The sequence below is a fragment of the Mytilus galloprovincialis genome, chromosome 4 (genome assembly GCF_965363235.1).
Source record: "Mytilus galloprovincialis chromosome 4, xbMytGall1.hap1.1, whole genome shotgun sequence".
Taxonomy (NCBI): Eukaryota; Metazoa; Mollusca; class Bivalvia; order Mytilida; family Mytilidae; genus Mytilus; species Mytilus galloprovincialis.
In genome coordinates, this window is record NC_134841.1 from 6,619,824 (window position 1) to 6,633,618 (window position 13,795).

The 13,795-nt window shown below is 34.1% G+C and overlaps 1 long non-coding RNA gene across 1 annotated transcript; it reads left to right on the forward strand.

Annotated features, from left to right (window-relative positions):
* Nucleotides 1–385: 385 nt before the first annotated feature.
* Nucleotides 386–12,393, forward strand: LOC143070470 (uncharacterized). Its single transcript, XR_012976535.1, has 3 exons — nt 386–551; nt 6,173–6,242; nt 12,019–12,393. It is a non-coding gene; the product is annotated as an uncharacterized LOC143070470 (long non-coding RNA).
* Nucleotides 12,394–13,795: the final 1,402 nt, after the last annotated feature.

Genomic DNA, 13,795 nt, shown 5'->3' on the forward strand with positions numbered 1-13,795 from the left:
TTACAATAGACTAGATTACAATAAGATAAGATAAGATAAGCGGATTTAGAACGGGATTATCGGGATACACTCGTTTGGAAACGGTTGAATATCGACGCTTCCTGGACAATATCTGATTGTTGTCGTGATTAAATTATTTTTTTTACAAATTTTAATTAAAGTTTGAATTTCCATCCACGATTCATAGGATCTTGATCAGACTTTTACTAAATTTTAATCGGGAATGGTTCTGCCAAGGACGGCAGTTCGTGAATGTGTGAACTCAGCTTAACAGAAGTTGGCGTATATTTTTGATATGGCTACAGAAAGGTTAAACTTGTGCTTTTAACTTGAACAGATTTCACAATACTGTATAGTATTTAGGCTTCATGGTTCATTAGACAAAATGCCTCACGGCTATGTTTTTGGGCACTATATGATTTGGCGGAATAGTTCTTTTTTTCTAATTTGTGAACACTTTATCATTGAATTCATTTTGAATTACTAGTTACACGAAACAGGCTGTTCACTTAGGATACATATCACTTTGGTTGAAAAGTCTCTTGCATAAGGTAAGTTTTATTCTTTCTTTAATGAAAATATGTTAACAAATTAATGGAATAGTAATAGAAGTTTTGCACAAAATGTCAAGTTTATTTTGGTGGCTGTTGAAAACGAGTTTATAAAAAGACAATCCATAAAGAAGATTTAACATTCAAATTTCATAATTCAGTAATCTGCTTTCAATTTGTTACACTACTATATTTTCCCTGGCGGGTCTACTCGACCCGCACGGCCTGCGTGTTTTTTTTTTGTTGTTGGTGTAAATCGAGTTTTTTTTTTGTTGTTGGTGTAAATCGAGTTGAAATAACATGCCATAGAAATAAATAGAAATAATAAAAAAAAACAGGTCTATAAAGTATTATGTAGTATAAACCATATTCAGTGCTTGACAGGATTGTATAGTTGAGTCTATCATTTTTGTTGTACTGACAACTATTAATTAGGGCCCCGCCTTTAGGCGGGTCGCCCTATAGTGATCAGTCTGTCCGTCCGTCCGTTTGTCCGTAACACTTTAACTTTGTGTCCGCTCCATATCTAGAGAACCATTATGATTTCATACTTTATACTTTACATGTTTATTAACCACCACCAGAGGGCGTGTCATTATGTATGTACAACTTCCTAGGTCAAAGGTCAAGGTAAAAAAACTTTGGTTTCAGTTGACAACCCTGTGTCCTGTGGTGAAGATCGTGTCCGCTCTATATCTTGAGAACCGTTATGATTTCAAAGTTTATACTTGACATGTATATGAACCAACACCAGAGGGTGTGTCATAATTTATGAACGACTGCCTAGGGCAAAGTTCAAGGTCAAAAACTTTGGTTTCAGTTGACAACCCCATGTCCTATGGTAAAGATTGTGTCCGCTCTATATCTTGAGAACCGTTATCATTTTAAAGTTTATACCTGAAATGTATATAAACCAATATCAGAGGGTATGTCATAATTTATGTACAACTTCCTAGGTCAAAGGTCAAGGTCAAAAACTTTGGTTTCAGTTGACAACCCCATGTCCTATGGTAAAGATCGTGTCCGCTCTATATCTTGAGAACCGTTATCATTTCAAAGTTTATACTTGACATGTATATAAACCAACACCAAAGGGTGTGTCATAATTTATGTGCAACTTCATAGGTCAAAGGTCAAGGTCAAAACTTTGGTTTCAGTTGACAACCCCATGTCCTATGGTAAAGATCATGTCCGCTCTATATCTTGAGAACCGTTATCATTTCAAAGTTTATACTTGACATGTTTATAAACCAACACCAAAGGGTGTGTCATAATTTAGTTACAACTTCCTAGGTCAAAGGTCAAGGTCAAAAACTTTGATTTCAGTTGACAAACCCATGTCCTATGGTAAAGATACAATTTTTTAATGCACATTATTCACAGCGGCGCCCAGAGATGGCTCCCATCTCAATGATATCTAGTTATTAATCATTTCGAAAGATTTGGTTGATTGTATAGGGATTCACTGAAGCAACACTGGAGTCCCCCCCCCCCCCTTAGGACGGTCAGCAGTCCCCCTTTATGATAAGTTCTGGATCTGGTATTATATGGTCAAAACATGTCCAAAAATTTTCCTCTTTTAAGTTTTTCTTCAACTTTTAGTAAAATGTCACCCCATTGACTGATGGACTGTCCCAAATTTAAGGGTTATCTCCACCTGGGGGTGGCAACCTGTATATTAATTTGTGTAGGTCCTGCAAAAAACATGAATGCTACAACAAAATCATATTTTATGGTCACTATGGAAATGTGCTACATGCACAATATGTGATGTAAGCTAAGCATTATTTTGAATTAATTAACTTGGCATGTTTTTTTTCCATATGATTTCTGTTATCTAAAAATGCCAAGCAAGCTATAGTTATGAAATTATAAATTTAACCTAATGAACAGATGAAAAGGAACAATTTTAATTACAAAAATGTCAAGGCACAGGTCATCAACAAAAATAACTTTTCAGGAGAACTAGATAAGTTTATTTTACATGCCTTCATGACAGAAATTTTAAATGAAAAATAAAAAAAGAATGAAATTTCTGCATGAAAGTCTATCAATAAACCAATAAATTAAAAATCCTTGCCTTATTAAAACTCAAATTATTTTATATTTCACAAAAGTAAACACTTTCCCGAAAGAAATTCCTCTTGTCTGATAATAAACCACCTGAATTTCAGTAAGAGTCAACATATTTATACAGCTGCAGTTTCTGTTCAGAAAAAAGTACTTATTTTTATAAAAGAAACCTGTGTCTTCAAATATATAAAACCAAAATTTTAATCAGACTGATAATGCAATATGTTTAAAGGCTTAGTGGAAGTCCACAATTTGGCACTATATTAAGCACTGACGCCTCTGAATAATTTGGAAGATTTTGCAATGTGTTGATGACAATATAATATGGATGAAGAGATAATCCCTATGATGGCAGTGCAATGCATTGGAGTGGAACCTCAATGATACTATTATATTTGTTAACTTTTTTTATGCACCACCTACAATAGTGGAGGGCATTATGTTTCCTGGTCTGTGCGTCCGTTTTCTTCGTCCGTCTTTTCGTTTGTCCTTCCGTTCATCTATCCATCTGTCCCGCTTCAGGTTAAAGGTTTTGGTCAAGGTAGTTTTTGATGAAGTTGAAGTCCAATCAACTTGAAACTTAGTACACAGGTTACCTTTGATATTATATTTAATGCCAAATTAAAAGTTTTGACCCCAATTTCACGGTCCACTGAACATGGAAAATGATGTACTTTTGGCACATTCTTGTTTTTGTCGAGCCTGCAACTTTTGTTGCAGAAAGCTCGACAGGGATAGTGCCGGGGTGAGCGATCCGGTGGTGGCATTAGCTAACTTCTTAATAAGCTTTATATTTTAGAAGGTGGAAGACTTGGATGCTTCATACTTTGTATATGGATGCCTCATGTTACGAAGTTTCTGTCAGTCACATGTCCAATGTCCTTGACCTAATCTCTATGATTCAGTGACTAGTGTAATAAAAAGTTAAGATTTTTGCCTAATGTTAAATTATCTCTTATTATAAGTAATAGGATAACTATATTTGGTATGTGCGTACCTTCCAAGGTCCTCATGCCCGTCAGACAGTTTTCACTTGACCTTGACCTCATTTCATGGATCAGTGAAGAAGATGAAGTTTTGATGGTCAAGTCCTCATCTCCGATACTATAAGCAAAAGGTGTTGCATATTCAATGTATGAAAGGACTGTAAGGTGTACATGTCCAACTCAGGCAGGTAACATCTGACCTTGACGTCATTTTCATGGTTCAGTTTCTTATACTGTTTGCAATAGGTCTACTACATTTGGTGTATGGAATAATTGTAAGGTGTACATGTCTAGCTGGCAGGTGTCATGACCTTGACCTCATTTTCATGGTTCAGTGGTCAAAGTTAAGTTTTTGAGTTTTGGTCTTTTTTTTCTAATACTATATGCAATTGGTCAACTATATTTGGTGTATGGAAATATTATGATCTATATGTCAGTCGCACATTTTTTATTTGACCTTGACCTCATGTTCACAGTCCATTGCTCATTGTTAAGTTTTTGTGTTTTGATCTGTTTTTCTTAAACTATAAGCAATAGGTCAATTATGTTTGTTGTATGGAATAATTGTTAGCTGTACATGCCTGTCTGGCATGGTTCATCTGACCTTGACCTCTTTTTCATGGTTTATTGCTCATTGTAAAGTTTTTGTGCTTTGGTCTGTTTTTCATGAACTTCATGTATAAGCAATAGGTGGATTAACTATATTTGTTGTATGGAAGAATTGTCAGTTGTACATGTCTGTCTGGCATGGTTCATCTGACCTTGACCTCTTTTTCATGGTTTATTGCTCATTGTTAAGTTTTTGTGTTTTGGTCTGTTTTTCATGAACTTCATGTATAAGCAATAGGTCGATTAACTATATTCGTTGTATGGAAGAATTGTCAGCTGTTCATGTCTGTCTGGCATGGTTCATCTGACCTTGACCTCTTTTTCATGGTTTATTGCTCTTTGTTAAGTTTTTGTGTTTTGGTCTGTTTTTCATGAACTTCATGTATAAGCAATAGGTCAATTAACTATGAGGCCCCTCATGGGGGGTCCTAGTAATCACATAATCACCATTTTTTTGCCAATATAATCACATAATCATTAAATATTTGCTTATCTTTAGTAATCAAATAATCATAAACTAAAAATACAGTCCTAGGTAATCAAATAATCATGAAATATTTGGCTTAATAATCAAATAATCATTAAAAAAACGGCCAAGTAATCACATAATCAAAAACCCCATGAGGGCCCTCAACTATATTTGTTGTATGGAAGAATTGTCAGCTGTACATGTCTGTCTGGCATGGTTCATCTGAAAATTTTTTTCCTCCAAACTTTAATTTATATTTTTTAGTATCATTACAAAGTTATAAAGCATGGAAATTGATAAGAAAGTGTTTGTGGTAATTGAAGTAGCACATCAATCCAACTGACAATGTACTAAATCTTTTAAAAATAATTTGTATGATTGTGAAAGTGAGACAAACTTTCACCAGAGACCAAATTTGTTGAGGTTTGTAACCAATACAGTTCACACATAGTATGACCTTCAACACAGATCAATATATCCCATATACATAAAGATCTGATTTCTATTAAATCCCCCCCCCCCATGAATGTTAAATATGATGCATTGTGTACAGAGTTCAGAACTCTGTGGATTAAAAACCCTTGCTTATAAAACGTTATCTCTCTGAGAGGTTAGTAGGTGGCATAAAATATTTTTCATAGATTTTATTTTTTAAATATTTCAAAAATAATATTGGTCGCTATAAAAAAAATCTTTAGCCTGCCAAGACGTAATGAAATTTTGAAGAAAAAAAAACCAACAAACTTTCGCTCTCTTGCTACCCTTTTTTTTGATAAGTGTAAGAAGAACTAGAAATTAATTTGTTGTGGCCTTCAGCATATCATGTTTTCTAAAAGTTTGTTACCCGAGTGATATTCAGGTCATCTTTCATTGTAATATCACTTCCTGAAAGTTGTGAATTATGGGCCATGCATGAATGTCAAAACTTTTATTTTAGATCATTTGAATTCTCGTTGGACTGTTTACTCATATTTCAGGGAACATATTATGGTATACCTTGTCCAACATTAACTCTCAAATGCTTTAACCAATTTGCATTAATTCTTTCAATCTTTATAAATTTTAAATTTTGTGTTTTATATTAAAAGTCACGAGATTTTATTTATAAAAAATTTGGGATTTTCCCGTTTTTCAGACAATAACTCAAGTGCTTTTAGCAGTTTTCATGAAATTTGGTGACAGGTTTCTACCTATTAAATTAAACCTCCTTTAATTCTTTTTTTTTTAATTTATAACATTGAGGACTTATGGAACTTTATTCTTTAAAAAGCGTTCAGCTTATCATGCGCTCTTGGCAGTCAACTCTGAATTTTTCTAACCATTGACAATTGGAAATCTTTTCTCTAATTTAGTCTAACAGAACAAAAGAAAAGTTTCTGATTTTCAATTTGGATATCTTCATAATACTTTGATTTAAGTATATTTTTATTTCAATTACTAACTGTTTTCTGTACATATAAGAATAATTTTATTTTGTATTACAGATGGATGAGCCCAGATGAAAGTTCAGTCACCTACAGGCAGACGATTTCATTTTAGTTGCCAGATAATGATGTAAGTATTTGCTCATTACAATTGTATTTGAAACTATGTTAAAATTTGTTTGATAATAAAAATAGTTTTCAAATCAGTTGGAGAAGCAGCTTTAAAAATCATTACAAATTAGTCCAAAATTTCTTTTTCAAATTTATACTCGAATGAAATGTATTTTATAATTTATATTATACAGTTATACAATTCTTTATAGTTACCCAATGTCTATAATATATGTTCTAATAACTTGAAATCAACATTTTACAACTCATTTTACCCCCCTCCCCCTTTTGAAAAAGGAGGGGAGGTGGGGGTAGGTAATACTGTTTTACCTCTGTCTGTCGATCCGGTCATCAGTTCATCAGTCCTTCCGTCCCATGAATATTTTTCATCTCATTTTTCTCAGGAACTACAATACAAGGATTTCTGAAATATTGTTTGGGGGTAAATATCAGCTATACCAAGTGATGCCTTTTCAGATTCATCTCTAAGCAACTTCCTGTTTACCGAACACGTGTATCATTTTACACCTAATAGCCAAGTTGAAAATTTGCGCCACTTTTTTCTCAGGAACTACAATACAAGAATTTCTGAAATTTGGTTTTAGGATTTACACATAAGTCAGCCTGCAACATAGGGATAGTGATCAGGTGGCTGTGGAGGCAGTGGCGTTAAATAACTTCTTAAAAATTTTGTATTTTAGAAGGGGGAAGATCTGGATGCTTCATACTTTGTATATGGATGCCTCATGTTACGAAGTTTCCGTCAGTCACATGTCCAATGTCCTTGACCTCATTTTCATGGTTCAGTGACTACTTTTTTGTAATTTTGAATTCTCCCTTATTATAAGTAATGAGATAACTATATTTGGTTTGTGCGTACCTTGCAAGGTCCTCATGCCAGTCAGATAGTTTTCACTATGACCTTGACCTCATTTCATGGATCAGTGAACAAGGCTAAGCTTTGGTGGTAAGTCCATATCTCAGATACTATAAGCAATTAAAGGTCTAGTATATTCAGTGTATGGAAGGACTGTAAGGTGTACATGTCCAACTGGCAGGTGTCATCTGACCTTGACCTCATTTTCATGGTTCAGTGGTTATAGTTAAGTTTTTGTGTTTTGGTCTGTTTTTCTTATACTGTATGCAATAGGTCTACTATATTTGGTGTATGGAATTATTGTAAGGTGTACATGTCTAGCTTGCTTGTTTCATCTCACCTTGACCTCAAATTTACATGATTCATTGGTCACAGTTACGTTTTTGAGTTTGGTCTTTTTTTCTTATACTATATGCAATAGGTCAACTATATTTGGTGTATGGAAATATTGTATGATCATTATGTCAGTCACACAGGTTTTATTTGACCTTGACCTCATTTTCACAGTTTATTGCTCAGTGTTCAGTTTTTGTGTTTTGGTCAGACTGTTTTTCTTAAACAATAAGTAATAGGTCAACTATATTTGTTGTATGGAAGAATTGTTAGCTGCCTGGCATGGTTCATCTGACCTTGACCTCATTTTCATGGTTCGTTGGTCAATGTTTAGTTTTCTTGGTTAAGTTTATGTGACAGTTGTAATAAAGCTTTATATTTAGGACTATCATCAATGATTAGTAAAGAAGGCAAGACATTTCAGCGTGTGCACTCTTGTCCTGGTTAAAGTTAAGTTTATAGGACAGTTGTACTAAAGCTTTATACTTAGAACTGTCAACATAATATCAATGATTAGTAAATAAGGCGAGACATTTCAGGGTGTGCACTCTTGTTGAAATTTTAATAACTTTCTAAAACTATCCTGGATTTCTACCAAACTTTGACAGAAGCTTGTTTGTGGTCATAAGATAGTACATGTATCCAGAAGTAAATTTTGGTAAAAAAAATATCCTGTTTTTCCCATTTACTTATAAATGGACTTAAGTTTTTCTGCAAGGAAACATTACATTCACTCTGTGGTAAAAGTTTTATACGACTGCAAAAAATTTTGCGGTCGTATATTGGTATCACGTCGTCGTCGTCGTCAGTGGCGTCCAAAGACGGATGGTTTCCAGATAATAACTTTAGTATAAGTACATGGAAATCACTAAAATGTAACACAATGTTTATAACCACAAAAGGAAGGTTGGGATTGATTTTTGGGACCAAAAACATACATTTATCTTGTTTCAGGACAATAAGTTGTGTATAAGTATTTCAATTACTCTGAAATTGTATCATAATGTTCATACTATTTAGTAGAAGGTTGGGATTTCTTGTTAGGGTTATGGGGCAAACAGTCAAGGAATTAAGGGCCAAAAAGGGGCCAAAACAAGCATTTTTGAAGTTTCAGGACAATAACTTATGTTTAATTGTATGGATCTCTCTGACATTGTACTACAAGATTCCATATAATGAAGGGAATGTTTGGTGTCAGTCTGGGGTTAATATCCCTAAACATTTAGGAATAAGAGGCCAAAAAAGGGCCAAAAAGAAGCATTTTTCTAGTTTACAGACAATAAGTGTATCATGTATGGATCTCTCTGAAATTATACTACAAGGTTTCTTACTACAAAGGAAAGGCTGGAATTGAGTTTTTTGGGTTCTTGCTCGAAGGGTTTCAATAAGTTAGGGGCCAAAAAGGGGCCCAAATAAGCATTTTTAGCTAACCTGGCCCAAAGGTCAAAGTGAGCTTTTCTCATCACTTGGCGTCCGGTGTCGTCCAGCTTCATTAGCTTTTACAAATATCTTCTTCTAAAACTACTTGGCCAAATTTAACCAAACTTGGCCACAGTCATCATTAGGGTATCTAGTTTAAAAAGTATGTCTGGTGACCCGGCCAACCAACCAAGATGGCTGCCATGGCTAAGAATAGAACATAGGGGTAAAATGTAGATTTTGTCTTATAACTCTGAAACCAAAGCATTTAAGGCAAACTTACATGGATTAAAATTGTTTATCAGGTCAAGATCTATCTGCCCTGAAATTTTCAGTTGAATTGGACAAGGGCTTGTTGGGTTACTGCCCCTGAATTGGTAATTTTACTGAAATTTTGCCGTTTTTGATTTATTATCTTGAATATTATTATAGATAGATATAAACTACAAACATCAATTATGTTCAGAAAAGAAAGATCTACAAATAAGTCAACATGACTTAAATGGTCAGTTGACCACTTAAGGAGTTATTGCTCTTTATAGTAATTTTTTACCAATTTTTCGTAAATTTTTGTAATCTTTCACAAAAATTCCTCTGCAACTACGGGGCCAAATTTAACCAATCTTAACCACAATCATAATTAGGGTATCTAGTTTAAAAAATGTGTGCGGTGACACAGCCAACTAACCAAGATGGCTGCCATGGCTAAAAATAGAACATAGGGGTAAAATGTAGATTTTGGCTTATAACTCTGACACCAAAGCATTTAGAGCAAATCTGACAGGGAATTAAATTGTTAAAAAAATCAATATCTATGTTTAATAATAATATATAATATAATAGTGTTCAGCAAAGTAAGATGTAGAAATAAGTCAACATGACCAAAATAGTCAGATGACCCCTTAAGGAGTTATTGCCCTTTATAGTCTATTTTCAACAATTTTCATTACCGGTAATTTTGTTAATTATTACAAAATATTTTCCTCTGTTACTAAAGGGCCAATTTTATTATAGATAAAGAAAATTTTAAGAGGCAAGAATTTTCAATAAAGTAAGATCTACAAACACATCACCATCACCAAAACACAATTTTGTCATGAATCCATCTGTGTCCCTTGTTTGATATTCACATAGATCCAAGGTGAGCGACACTGGCTCTCAAGAGCCGCTAGTGGTAGTTTTCAATCAATAACTTATCTTTTTAAAAGTGTATAAATCTCTCTGAAATGATACCACAAGTTTCCATACTACAAAGGATGGTTATAGGGGTAATGGAACAAATCATTAAGCAATAAGGGGCAAAAAAGGGGGGACAAGGGTTTTTTCTGGTTAAAAGACAACTTAAACTTTAAAAGCAGTGTAAGTAGCATATTAATCTATTGTTATAAAAATTCATAATATCTAATAAAATTTGTAGATTTAGCTAATTAAGTCCTTATTTTTGTATAAAGTAACATTTGTTTATAGTGGAAAATTGTTTTAACCTTAAATAAGATTCAATTTAAAATTGCTTGCTAGTCCCTCTCTGTGATTACCATTAGATAACTCTGGTTCATTTCCCAATCAATCTATCATGAAGGGACGATCAATAATTTGATTTTGATTTATAGTCTTTTTCAAAAATGATAAGCGGTTCTTTATATTGGTATGTTATCATTTTAAACGTTTCAAATTTATGAAATGACATTCGTACACCAATGTTCTTGATTCCCCAATAACAAAAACTGAAATATATAGAATTGATACATTTTGTAATTATTCAAAATTATATCAGAAACCTAAACTTAATTATAAAATAATGAACCTGTTATAGGAAGACAATACTCGCATAACTGTTTCGAATTGGCACATAATACAACGGAATTTCACTCTTACATACAAATGGCACATCAATATAATAAAATTGCACGTGCAATCGTGATCCACCTTCAATGATGTCATCATTCTTAATTATAAATATAATAAAAAGTTGTTAATTCTATAAACAGTGAAGACTAATGAAAGCTAACCCACTGTAAAATATTTCTTTGCAATTTTTTAAAACTTCCTCAGATAAATGCTCGAGCCACTTGACTTTCATAGCTCATAATTAACATTTTTACACAATATTTAAATAAAGTAGCTAAAGATTATTCGCTTCTCAAAGTGTAAGAAGCAATAAAAATCATATGCTGCACCATCTTACCCAAATACAGATTTAATTAAGTTCTGAACATTTCGACATTTCTTCGTTTGTTTTTAAACAAAAAAACCGCTTTTAAACAAATCACAAGTACGTGTAAAGATCTGACTAAATACCTATATCCCGATATCATGAGGTAAATTTGCTAGTGTTTGGGAGGTAATCCAATTAAAATTTTAAGAATACTATTAAAATTATCCTTACTTGTGGAAAGATCTGCAATTGTTCTCTGAACAATTGGATTTTAAGTTTCTTTATATTTTTTATAGCCTATAGAAAATATATAGCATAGGTAACTTCAAAGAATCGAAAGTGATGTATGTTTATCTATACTGAGCCAAAAATGTACAGCAACAAAAATATGAAATTTTATTTTATTAAAAAATGATAATAAAAAAATGGAATGACATGTCAGAAGCAACATGAATGTTTAACACTCATATTCATTAGGATATTTTTTGTATGGAGTGCGGGAGGGTCAACATGCGGAAATGAGTATAGTGTTATTCAAAATCAATTTCTCTGCCATGTTCTAAGTTCATCAATAAAGGATTGGCAGGAACACCAGCAGCTACCCTTAGTCAATGCACTACTCTTGTGGCCAGACGAAACTTACCACATGTTGACATAAATTTTGTTTTAAAAGTACAGGTACAGACGGTAAAACATCAATTACACATGCAACGCTGAAATGGCATGAAATCAATCACCTGGCAAAAAGTATGACTGTTCAGGTAAAACTAAGGATTATATCAATGATGTTTAATAAAAAAAAAATCCAGAAACAACCAAAAAAAAAATGAAAAAAAAGTGTTGCTAAACTTTTTTGGCTCAGTATATTTCATTTTTATGTTTTCATATGTATGGTGTTTTTTCTTTCTATTTTCTATAGGTGTATTTCTTTCTTTTTTATTTCCATTTTCTATGGGTTACTTTAAAGAATTATAAGTGAAGTATGGTTATCTATTTCATTTTATGTTTTAGGTGATGTCCAGGATCAGACAGTGAGGTAAGTTTTGATAGGATTGTGTGCATGTTTGTATGTCTTTTTGTCCAAGTTTCCTCTAGGTGGCGTTCAAGGATCGGATGGACAGGTATGTTAAGATAAGATTGTGTGTTTGTATGCCTTTTGGTCCAAGTTTCCTCTAGGTGGCATCAAAAGATCAGACCGACAGGTATGTTAAGATAAGATTGTGTGCATGTTTGTATGCCTTTTTGTCCAAGTTTCCTCTAGGTGGCATCAAAGGATTGGACGGACAGGTATGTTAAGATAAGATTGTGTGTATGTTTGTATGCGTTTTTGTCCTAGTTTCTTCTAGGCGGCGTCAAAGGATCCAACGGACAGGTATGTTAAGATAAGATTGTGTGCATGGTTGTATGCCTTTTTGTCCAAGTTTCTTCTAGGCGGCGTCAAAGGATCCAACGGACAGGTATGTTAAGATAAGATTGTGTGCATGGTTGTATGCCTTTTTGTCCAAGTTTCCTCTAGGTGCCGTCAAAGGATCCAACGGACAGGTATGTTAAGATAAGATTGTGTGTTTGTATTCATTTTTGTCCAAATTTCCTCTAGGTGGCGTCATAGGATCAGACGGACAGGTATGTTAAGATAAGATTGTGTGTTTGTATGCCTTTTTGCCCAGGTTTCCTCTAGGTGGCGTCAAAGGATAGGATGGACAGGTATGTTAAGATAAGATTGTGTGTTTGTATGCCTTTTTGTCTTGATTTCCTCTAGGTGGCGTCGAAGGATCCAACAGCTGTTAAGATAAGATTGTGTGCATGTTTGTATGCCTTTTTGTCCAAATTTCTTCTAGGTGGCGTCAAAGGATCGGACGGACAGGTATGATAAGATAAGATTGTGTGTTTGTATGCCTTTTAATGCAAATTTCCTCTAGGTGGCGTCAAAGGATCGGACAGACAGGTATGTTATGATAGGATTGTGTGTTTGTATGCCTTTTTGTCCAAATCTCCTCTAGGTGGCGTCAAAGGACCAGACAGTAGGTATGTTAAGATAAGATTGTGTGCATGTTTTATGCCTTTTTGTCCAAGTTTCCTCAAGGTGCCATCAAGTGTCAGACGGACAGGTATGTTAAGATAAGATTGTGTATGTTTGTATGCGTTTTTGTCCCAGTTTCTCCTAGGTGGCGTCAAAGGATCCAACAGACAGGTATGTTAAGATAAGATTGTGTGTATGTTTGTATGCCTTTTTGTCCAAGTTTCTGTATGCTTTTTTGTCCAAATTTCCTCTAGGTGGCGTCAAAGGATCGGACGGACAGGTTTGTTAAGATAAGATTGTGTGTTTGTATGCCTTTTTGTCCAAATTTCCTCTAGGTGGCATCAAAGGATCAGACGGCAGGTATGTTAAGATAAGATTGTGTGTTGGTTTGCCTTTTTGTCCAAATTTCCTCTAGGTGGCGTCAAAGGATCAGACAGCAGGTATGTTAAGATAAGATTGTGTGTTTTTATGCCTTTTTCTCCAAATTTCCTCTAGATGGCCTCAAAGGATCAGACAGCAGGTATATTAAGATAAGATTGTGTGTATGTTTGTATGCCTTTTTGTCCAAGTTTCTTCTAGGTGGCGTCAAAGGATCTAACGGACAGGTACGTTAAGATAAGATTGTGTGACTGTTTGTATGCCTTTTTGTCCAAGTTTCCTCTAGGTGCTGTCAAAGGATCCAACGGAAAGGTATGTTAAGATAAGATTGTATGTTTGTATGCATTTTTGTCCAAATTTCCTCTAGGTGGCGTCAAAGGATCAGACAGA